This window comes from Rhyacophila brunnea, unplaced genomic scaffold, assembly GCF_057557595.1.
Source record: "Rhyacophila brunnea isolate RB1 unplaced genomic scaffold, BYU_Rbru_1.0 scaffold_8, whole genome shotgun sequence".
Taxonomy (NCBI): Eukaryota; Metazoa; Arthropoda; class Insecta; order Trichoptera; family Rhyacophilidae; genus Rhyacophila; species Rhyacophila brunnea.
This window is the reverse complement of record NW_028233350.1, coordinates 15,749,620-15,766,134: the sequence shown is the minus strand read 5'-3', so window position 1 is coordinate 15,766,134 and position 16,515 is coordinate 15,749,620. Positions and strand designations below refer to the sequence as shown.

The 16,515-nt window shown below is 33.1% G+C and overlaps 1 protein-coding gene and 1 long non-coding RNA gene across 2 annotated transcripts in view; one reads left to right on the top strand and one right to left on the bottom strand.

Annotated features, from left to right (window-relative positions):
* Positions 1-16,515, bottom strand: part of LOC147063960 (phospholipid-transporting ATPase VD) — a 314,315-nt gene that overhangs the window by 110,500 nt on the left and 187,300 nt on the right. The gene's annotated exons all lie outside the window — the stretch shown is intronic.
* On the top strand, positions 14,696-16,213 carry LOC147063962 (uncharacterized). The gene is made up of 3 exons (XR_015072010.1): positions 14,696-14,823; positions 15,048-15,156; positions 16,098-16,213. It is a non-coding gene; the product is annotated as an uncharacterized LOC147063962 (long non-coding RNA).

Below are 16,515 nucleotides of genomic sequence, written 5' to 3'. Positions count from 1 at the left end.
CCATAATTGTAGTTTTGATGGCCGATATTAGAAACTTTTTTGTTGATTGTTCCAGAATAAAAATGCATCAAAATAAACGAATGAAATATAGTCAAGAACGGAAGAATAAAAGAAGCAATAGAGTATATGAAAAACCATAGTGAAGAGTCTTTACGTTCAGTAACAAGAAACACGCTAAAATTCAAAACTAAAATTCCTTCCGCAAAAATCCTCTACTGAAAAGTTTTGTATGCTGTTCTTACTGTGGGAAAACTTCAATGATTCTCATTTATCCTCTATGCTACGTCAAGATATTTGTTAACTTCTACAAGGTAGGTATACGTTTTCTTTTGAATTTTTAAAATCAATTTCCAACAATCTCTACGTATTTAATTAAATATACCTCTCTCACTGTAACTCAATGTGATCTTTGTATTTTTAAATAATATGTTACGTATGTCTACTAAAATGACGATAAAGTTGCATTAACTACTTGATTGAACACTTAATAATGATGTGTGATCATAATATTACATAAACTGTTTTTTAATTTTCGTTTAAATAATGTTATTAGAGCAATTTTGGGGTGGCCAATAATTGCATCTTTTGGTGGCCAATAATTGATAAAAGTGGCCAATAATTGTAGATTTCTGCCTTTTTTTTGATTATTTTTTTTATGATGAAAAATATATTTTTTTAAATGTTCTGATAATTGATTATAATAAACAAATAAACAATTTAACAAATTATATTTTTTTATTTTACCTTCCTAATGAAATGTGTCCACAAAAAATTAACAAAGTTGAAAAAATCCTTAACTGGCCAATAATTGTAGCTCTTCCCCTATAGATTGTATACATATACTTAAACTAAAATAGCATTAAACTTATTTGCAACTACTCACTCTTTAAAAGTTTCGAGTCAACAAATCGGGGAACTTTTACGCTATGCAATTATTGCAACAGACACCAAAGTAGTAGTTTGCTAAAGAGCTTTGTAGTGCCATCACATTGCGTGAGCATAAAGTAAAGGGTACTTCAAATATCTTTAAAAGCACTTCGCATTTACCGTGTATACTATAATACATATAGTATACCTACGTATACATGTAAACTATTTAGTTATGCACAAATAAGTACAATATATACAAAGAGATTTATGCAGAAAGAGAAAATATAAAAATGGTCACGTTAAATAATATAAATGCAAGTTAAGTATAGTTATTAGATAAAGTGTTTCGTAGTGTTGCGTAGTTTCTGTTGAAGACAGTCAGTACAATATGTCTAGGTATTCATCTTTTCGTTTGTTTGTCCATTGTAATAGTTTTGGGACCAAGTTTTTATGTTAATTCTGCGATATTTGAGTTAGGTATGTACACCCGATCCTCTTTTTGCACGGGTGATACGTTCCAAAGAATACCGTGCAAAACAAAACCGTGTAAAAAAAAGATAAGGTGCCCATACAAAAATAGTAGATAGGTTCCATTACTTAAAATCAACTCAAAATACGAAATTCTTGAACTTAAAAATAAATCGAATTTATTTATTATTTATACATAAAAATATGTACATATACATAAAAATACATAGTTTTCGATTTAAATTAAATTTAGCATAGAGAAATAAAAATATGATTTAGCCGAGGATGAAGCACGCGGTGCGTCTCTCGTATCGAGCCCTAAGTGACTGAATAGTGGCGCCGTGTATGTATGTACGTATGTCTGGGCGGCATCGGGTGACAATATATTATTATGTATTCACCAGTGGTGTGTGGTTTATTGTTATACATTTTTTTGATAAACATACTATATAATAGTATACTTAGGTAGTTTTATTCTTTTTAGTTTTTATAAACCGTGTTAAAGCAAAAAAATCAGTGTAAATAAAAAATAATCAGTACTTTTTTAAACCTTGTTATTTCGAAACCATGCAAAAAAAAAAGCCGTGCAAAAGGAGGATCGGGTGTATATTGGCATGAAGAGACGAAGTTGGACCTGGGTCGGCTACGTGCTGCGGATGTCTCAAGAGGAAAATCTGGCTTGTCTGTTTTTCAAGCTGACAGGATTCCGGTGTCCTGGAAGGCCGCTAAAAGCTATCTAGAGAGTATCTACGGCGGAACTACGGAATACTGGCATAACTTGGGATGATGCAAGAAGACGCCGTATGATCCAACTTAGAAGCAGATATGGTAAAAAAAAAGATATTTTCGAGTTGCGAATATGACAGAATAATTTGCCACTGACATGATTTAGGTAGATACCTGGCGTTAACTACGCGTAGATATAAAACACCGATCACTGTTAAATTCATTTAAAAGACCAACAGACAGTCTTCGCCGCCGATATGTATCAACCAAACGAGAATAGATAAAATCTACTATTCTACTTTCCAATCATTCAAACCCATAATATAAGCAATATTGTCTCTACCAAAATCGTGTCAGGGGCAATAGGTACTAGTTCACGTGTCGCGTTCTGTGCATGACATTATACGAACGAGTATATCCTACGTATTTGCGGAAGGTGAAATTTACTTACAAATTTGATTTTAAGTATTATTATTGAAAACAACCGTTTACCGTTAAACACGGCAAGTAATCAAAAAAAAAAGGTACTCATCGACCATTGAAATGTCACCGACAATTTGAAACGATTTTCTTTTGATGGAGGTTTAACGCAGGGTTGCATGCATGCCATAGTACTTAACATGCACTTTTGTCGAGGACTTGCATAATCAAATAGATTAGAATTATCTTAAGTGGCGTGCGGTGATTTTTGAAATCAGGCACGTTGTCCATTATACATAAGTGTTTTTATCGATCAAAACTGCCATTTACTAGCTACTCACCCATTCAAATATAACATAAGTACATTAAATTTGTCATGAACTAGACATATTAGTTAGATACAAAAACTATTTTCATTTTTAATCACACAAATTATTCTGATTTTGAATAAAATTATTCTTTAAATTTTAATATTATAAGTATTATTAGATGATCAAATGAATATTATGGTACGTGCAGAACAAGGATGGATGCGCATAAATTCTTTCACTTATATTAATCGCTCGCCAGCATGATCATGATACATAAAACGTTTGATATGGAGAGATACGTTTTATTGCAAGCATCTCAGACGGAATTGTGAGCTGGATGGCCGGCTGTTTCGTTGTAACAACGCAAATAAAAATAATATCTACCAACAGTAAAAAAAAACATTAATATGTTATAATATAACAGTATTATAATAAAACTATGTTATTTATTTCATGGTTTTTGGTCTTATTGATATATCAGAATATAATTTAATAATGCGGTAAATCCTCAGCATTTATGAACCGCACGCCATTCATTTCTTCATTTAACCCCTGGGGTGGCACACCCTTTCCTACAAGTGTTTCTAATAATTTACTTAATGCTTAAAAATAAACATCGCATGCTGAGCAGGGTAGTGTTAAATTACCCTTCTGTCCAGAGTGACTGACCACTCAAATTCATTCACAAATTTCTCAAAAAGGTGACGATATGACTTCTAATTTAAATTCCTTTTCAATAAATTTAGGCAATCAAACTCGAATGTATACTAGAAAATATACATTTAATATTTATACATACTACAAATCTATTAACAGGCGCTATACCAGGGGGGAGCAAACTGCGGCCCGGGGGCCGCATGTGGCCCGCCGGGTATTTTTTTGCGGCCCGTATCACTTCCCTCTATTTTGGTAAGTGAGAAACAAACTGTCACTTTTATTTTGTTGTCTGGATTTTAGGATTTGGAGATGAACAAATAACACACCGGAATTGTTTTGGAAACGGCAAGGTATATTTACGTTAATATTATATAATAGTTACATTTTTAATAATTTAATTCTACGAAGGACGAAATGTACGTGTTCGCGATTTAGCTGCTTGCAGCGTTCTGCGCGCCATCTTGTGTCTTTTTCCAACGAAATCCGTCGTCGAAAAAAAACGACGTTGCAAATCTTCAACGTTTATAATCTACTCTACGGCATTGCCGGCTCGGCTCTGTTATTTTTATTTATTTTCGTAATCAGCGCTTTACTATTTGTTGGGTTTGATACCGATTCGGGCCTCTCCAGATACACAGAGACATCCCCAAATGGGGCCCATACGGGGGTGCCACACCCGCCATCATTAATTGTACTTCTGATTACGAATAACTTTTATATATTTTTTTAAAAAATATCGACAATAGATTAAAATTTGTTTAGCAATAGTACGCGATCCATTTTCAATAGATATTGATAGTGTACCGACAGAGCTACAACTTGAGATTATTGATCTGCAGTGTGACACTGATTTAAGAGAATTGCATCGTCGTGAAGAAATCTCCAAATTTTACAATGGCCTTAATTCAGACATATTCGACCAAGTTAAAGATTATGCAAGAAAAATGTTCGTTATTTTTGGATCAACCTATACCTATATGTGAACAAACATTTTCGATCATGAACCTCAATAAAAATTCTTTACGATCAAATATATCCGATGCCCACATACAAGCAGTTTTGAGAATACCAACTACAAAATTAACACCTGAATTTTAAAAAAAATTTAAAAAAAAGTACAACAGTTTCATTCTTCTCATTCATTTTTTGTAATGTTTATTTTTCGTGATAATAAACAGTGTACTTATATCTAAAAATGGTATTTTACTTGCGGCCCGCCGCTCATTTTGAATTCTTGAATTTGGCCCTCCATCCAAAAAGTTTGCCCACCCCTGCGCTATACAAAAATACGGGATCAAAACCTATAACCGCTATACGTGATCCATCTCCGTTGTGTGTAACAATAATATGTGTGTAACAATGTAATATAAGTATGATAATTATCGTAAACTTTAACGAAGTTGCCGGCGACATGTTGCCAGTGTGGACCCGGCATAACAGCCGTCCATTGACACTGTATTCACGGCGCCCGGACGGCTCCCAATGACTCAGTGCAGTAGTGTACGTGACCTAATGCATTCTTTCACATTAGACGGTTTTAAATCGCATGGTCAGCACAACACTCAACCATAAACTGAGCTTGTGACGGAAAAACGGTTACGGTTAAACCCGTATAGTGTGAAATAAGGGTAAGGCTATATTCGAGTGCTTAAAGTCAGACAACGTTATCTACAAAAAAGTGTTTTTTTTTTTTTTTGAGATAACGTTGTTTTACAATTTTCGGCTACATGATAGTCAAACAACGTTATGTCAATCTTTTCTAATTTCTTCTTAAATCGTCAGTAAAGTTAAACGTTAACTACATAAGTTACCCTTATTTTCATATTTCTTAAAAACTATTCCTATAAATTTTAACATCATCATAAGCAAGATAAATGTACAATACACAATAAATTATAAAATATGAACATTAGGTTTTAAATAAACATTTCCCTTGTTGAGTTACAAGAATCTAAAATAAAGATTTTTGGCTCTCCTGTAAAGTTGCACTTTTGTAGATAGTGTTGTTTGACATTGAGCCCTCGAATATGGCATTCAAAGAGGGTAGGAAACGTTCCCGGATGTGGCTAAGACCCACAGTGGGTTGTGGTGCTGATGATGACGATACATTTTTTAAGTCAAATATATTGGATGACAGGCGTCATTATAAAATCCACGCAAAAAATCCAAGTCTCAAATCAAAATTTGATTCACGGTAATTATAAAAATATACTGTTGAATAAATTTGTAAAATATACACGAGTCCGGCAGCAAGAAAGGCGGTTTTCTCTCTCGAGTTTATAAATACGGCATTGGTTTTGCATAATAGAAACATTCCTCTTGAGCACACGCAATTTTGGACGCAAAAATAGAACAGCCAAATAGAAACAGTTGTAAAATAGAAACTAGCGACCTGCTGAATAGAGGAAAATATTATTTTTGTACAGAAACGTATGCGAAAGTTAACGGCCCGTTTAAAAAAATGAAATCGCACACACGAATAGCATTAGGAGTACACAAATAATTTTATACATAGTCTTGATCAGGGAACTCAGAAATAATGGGAACTGAAATACCTAAGGCCCTCCTCCCACGGCGCAACTGAAATCTGACAGAACTGGTTTGTGAAGGATCTCATAAACTGACCAATGTGATGCTTCGCACACGGCGCTACTGAAACTCAGTTGAAATAATAATCACATAACCTCAAACTGTCAAACTGGACTATCAGCTGTGTTGTATAAAACACGCGCGCTTATTAGGTTATTTTAGTTTAAGTTAATATTTAACAAACAATGTCTTCGAGCGGGTCAAGCGACGAGGAGACTTTGGTTTTGTATCAATATAACAGATACAGGAGTCAAAATAAAAGAAAATATTGGATTCATCCTTATATAGAAAGGAACATAAACTGCAGACTATTTGTTGCTGCAAAGGAACTGCAAGAAACCGATTCCAAATTTCTGGCTTTCTATAGAATGTCCAAGGAAAGCTACCTCGAGCTTGTTAGGATCATCACTCCTGCTATTCAAAAAGAAAATACAAACATGCTCGCTTCGCTCATCTTGTACTTTTGAGTTTTGACGTCTCTGGTTGTTTCGGTTTTTACGATATGACGCTAGCGGCTTTACGAAGTGCTACCAATTTTGGTAAGAAAATATGATTTTTCACCGAAATCTAATGATGTTGGTACCACTGTTTTACGGTGACTGGAAACTTCAGAGACCGCGCGACTAGCATGTCGCATCTCTTCGCGACCGTTTTGAAGCTGAGAGATTCCGGTCTCGCCGTCAGCGAGCCGCCATTGAAATATACATTAGCTAGATACTGGCTGGAATTTTAGTTTCAGTTCCGACGGACATAAGTTGCGCCGTGGGAGGATGGCCTAACGGGTTCGGAGTAACAGGCAACCGATCTCGGGTGTGGAAAAATATGGGATAAACTTAACTACGTGTCAAAAATACGCTTGTTCTTCGTTCTGACAACTACTCTCAGTTTATGGATTGACGCTCGTTCAATATTGGTGTATTTGAAGTTTGCAACAGACATTATTGCAAATTCAAAACCCTGTGTAAAAATGTAGTGTAGTTGGGGTATAGCTTATCGGAATTCTATCTATTAATCTGTTCTGTGGTCGTGATGGTAGGGAATGTCCTGAAACACCGACAGACCATGGATAAAGACATTTACTAGTACACGTTATAGTTTTTAACCAAGAGCTTAGGTACATAATTTAGAACACATCAGAAACATAAAATAATGTAGCTAAATAAAAATGAAAAATATTAGTACCGAATGGGTTTGAACCCACAACCACTCAACCCGGGCAGTGCGGTTTACCAATTAGGCTGTAGATGCAATCGCTCACACCGAAAATTCCTAACAATATGCAGCTGATGTGTTATTTCAAGTTCATACTTATTGGCGATCACTGTTTGTAGTTTTTAATCAAGATTAACCAAGGTATGTAACCTTGATAACAAATACTGAATAGCGAGGCATCAGCATCGAAGAACGACATTATTTCTGGTCGCAAAGAGGTAAATCGTGCGAGTACTTTTCATTTCGAGTTTGACTTCTCTCGCGGCACGCCTGGAACCTCACGCGGTGCACACTTTGGTTGACACTGCAATAGATATAGAGACAATAGGCGTGATTTCGAAGGCAATTCAAAAAAGTATTTGTTACAAGTCGGTAAACAGGAAGCTTATTTTCATAGCCGATATTAGCAAAATTCATGAATTCAAGAATGAAAGCCTAACCTAACATAACAAATAATCCAGTATATCGGCTGGTTGAGCTTTTTTTTAAGTGGACTGTAATTATTTTGTGGGAAGATGAGGAGGTCGAATCTAGGGGTGGGGGCGATGGAACAGAATGCCAGACACTGACCGTTGTGATGATGTATGATGGCTCCGTGGTCTGGTTTCAACTTTCGCTAGCGTGGTATTGTTGTTTTGGGTCACCCATTTCGTACACTCACGCACTTTGTGACACAGTTTTATGGATTATATGTGAGGGTATATGAATGATGATGAGAGATTCTGAATGAGTCTGTATCTATTGAGTCAATCACTTAAGCGACGGAAAGCTATTAGAAGCCCGCTCACGCCCGCTATCGAGATGCAACTGAATGTTCTTTGTAACACCGTCTCTCATCACCCGTAATTGTTCATTGATTGTCTGGTAACAATAACACTGTGGATTAGGAAGTGGGTGAGGAGCTAAGGAGTGGAATGGGAACATAAATGGCCCAACCATCGGTATTTTTTCAAAAAAAATTTGCCGCTGGCTTCCTGTAAATCAACAAGAACCAGATATTTTATTCCTCTAAAAGGAGTTAGAAAGAGGATGCCGATTTATTCAAAATCTATTTTCACGAGATGGATAATAAATACTTACGGAACGATTCAATTTATGTACCTACTGATCATCAGTTAGGTTACCTTGGTGACAATACTCTACTGCTAAAGTGTAATATTAGAATCAAACATAATTAATGACCCTAATCTGGGTTTTCATATACCTTCAACATGGAATAGTTTTCCCCATGAAAACCAAATAAAGTTCACCTACCTTTAGTTTTTTCGACTCCAGTTTTGCATGTTCCATCCGACGTGGACTGTATCAAAATTCGCAAAGCCGATTAGGCGGTCTATTAATAACATTTCTCTTATCAGCACGATCGTATTCGCCGGCTTAACAATAAAGGCCACAATAAACCAACGGCTCGCTAAAATCGGAGCGAAATCCACAGGTGTTTATGTGAGATTTAATGAAATTACCTGGTTCTTATCACAGAGAGAGCGCGGTATTAAGAATACATTTATATTATGTCATATTGATATTATCCATATTTTTTATATATACGCAATGACTACGGTTACGATTGGAATTCGCAATTTCGCAGCGTAGCCCTGTATTAGTTTCATGGGTCGTGCTAAGTCGCTGATGAAAATTGGACGTATAGGTACGCAGCCACCGCGTGACCAGCCTTATAACATCCGCCAGGTGATGGAAAAAATTCATTATGACGAATGTGACGTTATTTTGCTTTTAGTATTTCATTTCATTTAACAGGTTTACGGTCTCCGTTAACGGTGCAAAAATGAAAGTTATGTAGGTAATTACCGTGAACGGCGGCATTTAATTTATTATTATAAAAGTAACAATAATTGTACTTACTATGAATGTCAATGTCTATTGTTTTTATTATATTAAGACGCTTAGCTACAAGATGCCACGATAAAAATAGTTTTACAATATTTGAACATGTTTTTTTTTAATGAATAATCTTTGTTTTAGAATTTAGATGAATGGACAATATTATGACATTGAAAGTACCATATCGATGTTGCAGATCACAAACTTTCTTAATCAAAAAATGGGATTTTTCAGGGGAAGATAAAAACTGGTTAATTTGATAAGACCTTTATTTAAAATAATACTTAATGTTTTTGTATTTTTTAAAGATTGTATGGCTTTCTTTATTTATAACTACTATCAACCGTATTTTACATTTATCGTGACATGGAAGTATTGTGCATTCAGATTTGTTGAAATATTTGACATAGGAGGTTTTCCCTTACATTACATTTTATGAGTAAAGTGAATAAGTAATATTAAAAAAAAAAAGCAACAATTTATGTGACATATAAGTTCCATTTTAAATGGCTGCATAACTAATTACTTAATTAATAATAATTAATGCATATTTAACAATATATACTTCTTTAAATAACCTACTGAACCTGAAGGTGTTTGAACTTATATGTACTATATTATTAAGTATAGTATTTTTTCACTAATATTATAATATTAAAACTTGCATGATAGTACATGTTTACGCGTGCATTTTCTTGTTATGGCTGCGATAATACGTACTCTCAGAAGTAAATACATGGTACTCTCAGAAGTAAATACATGCACGTGTAAACGGGTAGGTATATTTTTCAAAACAACAATGACTATTTGGTGAACTTTACTCACAATGCCCCATGTGAAACGTGGACCCCTAATGAAAGAGAAATATAAAAATTATTATTAATAAAAAGAGTAATTTTAATTTCAATTAATTCGTTTAAGTACATATTTACATGCGTGACCATTAAAAATATGTATAAATTTAAGACGTTACAATAACTAATACAATGAGTAAGTACAGTGAAACAGTGAGTAGATAATTACATTATAAATATTATAAAAAAAAAAAAAAAAATATAACATAATTTTAGTTAAATATAGCATATTTTTACAAATATATAAAACTTATAACAAAGTCACGAAAGCTAAATTATATCAATGTTCGAATCAATAATTTTTGTTGTAAACAGTAGGTAAGCTATTACCTTACCAATTGGCAATTGACAAAGACCTTGAAATAACAAATAACAGCTGATGCTATAGATTTCTAAAATATGTATCAATGATGCATACTGAAATAAACACTAAAATCTCAGATCTCATTTACACCACGCATATAGGTATTATGTCGGAAAAAGTACGCAGCCAAATAAACATCTATGCTTACGTTTCATCTAAGGACACCTAATACGTAAGTCAGTCGGGTAAAGATAGTAAAAACATTCTTCTGAACCGTGTGTCATCACTAGGTTTAGGATTTTTAGGTGCTAAAAAATTAATAATAGGTACGTAAAATATGTAGATATAATTGGAAAATATGTTATTAAAATCTCATAATTTTGTGCTAAAAAACAAAAATACGTGTTAAAAATTTAAGTACCTATTACAATAAATCATATATATTTCAACAGTTTAATGTATTATTTATTCATAAATAGAAAACGCTTTATTACAATAAATAATAAAATAATGCTTCAAATTTTCGAAAGTGAATCTTTTGACGATTTGATCCTAGCAATTTTTATACATGGGAAAACTTCTTTCCACTTGGTTCTACTTAATTATTAATGTTATTATTGCGTATGTAAAAGAAACTATTTCTGAGGTAGAAAAAAATTGAAACATCTGAGGCATCTGAGGGATCTTCCAAAACAGCTTTAATATTCTGCAGCGTTTGAAGTCCAGTGTTTTTATTTAAAACATTATATAATGTTGTCCATATTTTTACTCCAATTGGTCCAGGAACATTTTCTTATTTTAGCAGCAGTATTGTTTAAATTAATTTTCTCCACTACTTAGTGACTTTGTAGAATGTAGATGAATGATTCTAACATTTCAATTGTGTTTACTAGTGTTATTGTGTCAATTAATTTTGTGTTTATGTGAAAATATGTGCTTAAACCTAACATAATATGTAATTATCCAAAAATATTTAAAAATAGAAGCTAACAAATAGGGCGTAATTGTTTCAAAATTGTCTGAAACAGATAGATATTTTTGATATTTAAATACCTAAGAATCCTAAGCCTAGTCATCACCATATGGCCGTACTTCAACTGATACGGACCCCAAATAATCGACCCTCTCTCCAAGCCTGATTCGAAACAATTAATTAGAATTACGCATGGAACGACGCACGTTTATATAATTATATATTATTGTCCCGTAATGTGTGATAGCGATTACTGATTAGTAATTAAATAAGGTGTGTGAAATAAAAAAAAAACCTTTTCAATTTAAAAAAATAAATAAACTAACTAAATTGAATCACGGCTGGTTGAATAAATCACTTACTCCAAAGCAGGAAGTGAGATAACACGAAGCACTGATAAGAAAACTGCTAATAGGTTTTGGTAAAAACCTATTATTGTGATAAAAGTCTAAATATATAATTACTCTTCTCACGTTTTCCATATAATGTAAAAGTTTGATGGAATAAACATTGGAAGTCAAACCAGTGGGGCACGCACAACCCGTGTGCCATCGAATAAATAAAATAATGCGACATTACTACTAAACTAAACGACGGTTTTAGTGAAACATTGTAAAATTCAGTCGTACGTTAATATTATTATAACATTTAATTATTGATTTAATTTAATAAAACGCAAATTTTTAGTATGTCTTCCACTTTTAATAAATAAATAAACCTGGACCGGTTTCGTCCGCCTTTTTTTACATTTACATTTTTACAATAATTTGACTCATATTTTCGTTCATATTCGTTTGTCCATCAAGTGGTAAGTAATATTGTAAATGAATTACTTACTAATCAAATGTATTGTGTTATTAAAAATATTGGTTAATCATAAATATTTGTTTGGTGATACATATATTGAAATGTTATTGTAAGTACTTATTCCTTCATATTTTGTTTTATGTTAATTTTTTTGAATTTGTTATGATAGATGCCTGTTTTGTAAAGATTATTCAGTAGAAAATGTCCTCCTGAGGCGGACGAAACCGGTCCAGATTTATTTATTAAAAGTGGAAAAAGTACTAAAAAAAATGCGTTTTATTAAATTAAATCAATAATACAACGCATTTCCAACATGATTGACAGTTAACACAATAAAAGAAATCATAACATTTAAACTTTATTATACAATTCGTACAATTAAAAAAATCATAAATTTCAGCCATATGGTAGCTGCATAATATATGTACACTGATTAAACAGGGTGGGCATCATTGCATCATTAAACTGGCTAGTATTGAATTGAAAACGGTTGAAAAAAAATGCCAACCAATAAGCACGAAATAATGTTTTTGGGTTTGCAATAAGAAGTCGACGGAGCATGTCATCTTCTTCCGCCTCTGCTGTCTAGTAGGCCGAATTCTCGACGGCTTTCGTATGCTGGACTGCAATTGGGCAAACAACGAAGTGCTCAGTACGCGACGGTACTGCATTTAACAAAATTATTTCGAACAGGCCTGCATTGGGAAAAATATTATTTAACTTAGTAATTTATGTGGGTGTTGGGTATAACATGGAAAGACGTATATGTAAGTATTTTTCAGTGTGCTGCGAAAAAATTATGATTTCAATAGGGTGCCATGACGCGATAAATCTTGGGAAGCACTCTTATTAAAATAAAAGCCGTTCACGACCAGGGACATGGGGAGTTCGTCGTGGGACGCTCCCAGAAAAATAAAGGCGCTTTTGATGGTGGCGACCAGGGGCGTATTTCACCAGTCAGGGGCGCAATTGGGCCCAATATAGAAAATATGTAATTTATAAAGATATTGAACATAATTTAAATAGGTAGATACAACAAGGAGAATGATACGAAACACCGCATTTCATAGTTATCAATTTAATATTATAATAATTGATTACTTTAGCATAACCGATATTTAAAACTAATGTAGGTACCGATGAGACGTTATCGAGATTATTTATAAACTCGTGAATACATAAAATTTTGTATTTGATTGATTTTGAAATTTTTAAAAAGTCCACGTGTAAAAAAGTTTAATAAAATACACGAAGATAAAAAAATAATTACATGTAAATCAGAAAATAGCATCAGACTCAAATTGGTGGTCTTATAAAGAACATACAAAATGAACTGTAAGTACTTTTTTCTTTAAAATTAAAATACTTATGGTGTTGTTGTGTGTTTCACCCAAAAATATCAATCCCAGCATCGCTAATAATACGTGATTTTACAAACAGTGCTCCGTGAGTTCGTGTGCAGTGGTAGTGGTAAATCATTCTGCAGTGACCATTGGCGATTCACAGGTGTATTGGCGTATTTGATAGAATTACTGTTTCAATGCTAGCAAACAAAACCAATACAACTGCAAATCGCTTCTGTCGTCACTGTAGAATAATATACATATATTAAATAATTACTTACAAGATAAAATGAAATTTTTATGATCAATATGCTCAAACTTGTACTTGATATGAAGTTGATAAAAAACAAACAAACAAACAAACAAATATAGAATACTGAAATGTCATTTTGACATTTCATTTTGATTTCCATAGTAACGCACGTATATATTAATAATTTAGTTGCTAGGGCCACCGGCTTAGCAACCGATAATAGTCTTTTACTTTTGACAGATTTTTCTGAAATAACTTTCCATACAAAACAAAATTAACTGAAAATGAATTCAATTCTGCTTAAAGATGGCTAAAAGCATTATAAGAATGCATTGGCATCGTGTTCTGATACATTCTAAAAGTTTCAAATATCTAGCTAGTCGGGAAGTTAGTTATAAGTCGATTGCAAGATTTGTACCGGACAAATAAGAATACTAGCTAATAAAAACGTTTTAAAATAGGCACATATTTATTTATTATTGTATAAGTACCTAACATTATACTATTTTCAATGCGGACCTGTGTAAAATAAACTGGACTTTTTCTTCAAATTCTTGAAACACGGCATGCTAAACACACAAAGTAGACTTTTTAATATTCAACATGCATTCATTTGCCAATCACCACGTTTCGAGTGATGACATGTCGTTATTCAAAATTTCATTATACTTGCATAGCCGTCTTGACTGGTGTCCAACATTGTTTATATACAAAATAATGATAACTAAATTAAAGTTTATTAAAAGTTGGTGGAATACTCAATTTATTATTTATTAACTGAAAATTTATTGCGTTTATATCACATATCTATCAGTGGCGAAAACTCCATACTAGGCGACTATCTAAAGCTAAAATCTTATTAATAAAAATATTTTTTTAATTGCATATTGACGTATTTATATAATCACTTGCTTGAAATACTTGTAAGAATATTAATTATATTACCGTATTTCCTCGATTATAAGACGCATGTTTTTTTCCTATTTTGGTGTCTCTGAATTCAGGGTGCGATTTATAATCGATGGCATCTTACAATTGCTGAAAAATTTTACAGTTGTGATGAATCATCACGTCAGCTGCATGGAATAAATTCCAGAAGACAGTAGTGGAATATTCTTACAATAAATGCTGCATCACTAATGCTTTTGATGGCACAGAGGATGATATTTTGTGGGAAGATGCAGACAATGACAAGTGAGTTAAGAAGTGATTCCAAAAAAATCAGACACTAAGTTTCAATGTGGTTGATTTGCAAATAAAAGTGTATTGAAATTGTGGAAAACTACCCAACTCTCACGGTATTACGGGATCTAAATAATATACAGATGTATCACTTGTATTTAATCATCAACCAAGAAAGTGCGATTAAATGTGGTATATACTGAAAAAAATATTAACCAGTTTTTCACTTGTTTCAGCCGTATCCGGGATTGTAATCCTTGGTACCTACATCTGCAATCTTTAAAGAAAATAAACACGATTGTTTTATGGTAAAATAATCAAAATTCCAGCAATCGTGCTATTATGGTATTTATTGAATTCTTTTGTTTATTTAATAACCAGTTTCTCGTGTAAACATGACTATAAAAATATGAACGCTTAAAAATATATTCATAAAAAACAGTTGATTTGGTTATTTAAATTCAACGGGCACCTTTGTAATAATTAACCTGTATGTGCATTTACAACGCCTTGAGGCAGCACATTGAAAAACAACATGTGAATTAGCCAAACCCAGGATTCAAACTCACGACATTATAAGCCTGGCGCGTAACCGCTCGGCCATCGTATTAATTACATATATTAATAATTTAGATTTTAAGTGGTTCGCAGAACAAATTTTTACAAAACTACCCCGCATCAAAAAACGAACAGAACATAATATTATCATATCGGGGGTGTTTTAAAAACCCGGCGACACCGTGTTGTTTTGTAAAATAATCGGTTTGGAGAATTATTATTGAGTAGGTACGTAATTAGATAAATGGGACTCCCAAATAGTTTTTGGAATCCAATTAGACTATCATGAAATGAAAGACTGGCCATCACCGATTTAAGTAGATAAATGTAAAAGATACTATTTATGTCACATCTTTCATTACAATGCACTTTACTTTTGACATGACATTTCAGAATACGAGAACGGCATTAAGTATAAATTCATGAGTCACACGAACATACGACAGCATTCTCTGCATCAGATATCCACTGAGATTGTTACATTTGATTCAAATAACCTCATGAATAATATGTAAACGATGTACTTCGGGGACAAAGAAAACATATCCGTGTTTGCGCACGACATTGATAAGTTAACTAACTAAACGCTAAGAAAAAAACTAACATGCAATCAACACGTTAGTATAATAAGGGGCACATTTACCTTGTAAATACTAGTCTCCGTTTCGAGTTAAAAAATAAATTTAACTATAGGTAATATTGAATTAATATTTTAGGTGTCTTTCCAGGTATTGACTGACCCACCGCCAGATTGCTCTTCTCCTCTGAGTGAGGATCCGTTGTCCAGGTCTTTTCTCCAATTTTGTTGATGAACTTTATAATTCTACCGAGCTCTTCCGTCCTCCACGATACCAGGCCCCATTTCAGTTCTCTACGCCATGTCACTTAAATTTATGCCAGTGTACCGCTATGGCTGTGCACACTATTACTACAGACACAACTATTTTAAGGGGGTCCTATATGCCAACAGAGAACCTAGCGAGAAAATACGAAGCTTGCAATTTGAGATTTTTTTTTTGATAATTTACAATGTCAACTATATTAATTAATAAATATGTATCTGAAAACATTTAAAAAATTTTAAAGTCAAAGATAAACTTACAATTGTAAAAAAAATGTGAATTTGTCACATATTTGGTACATAGG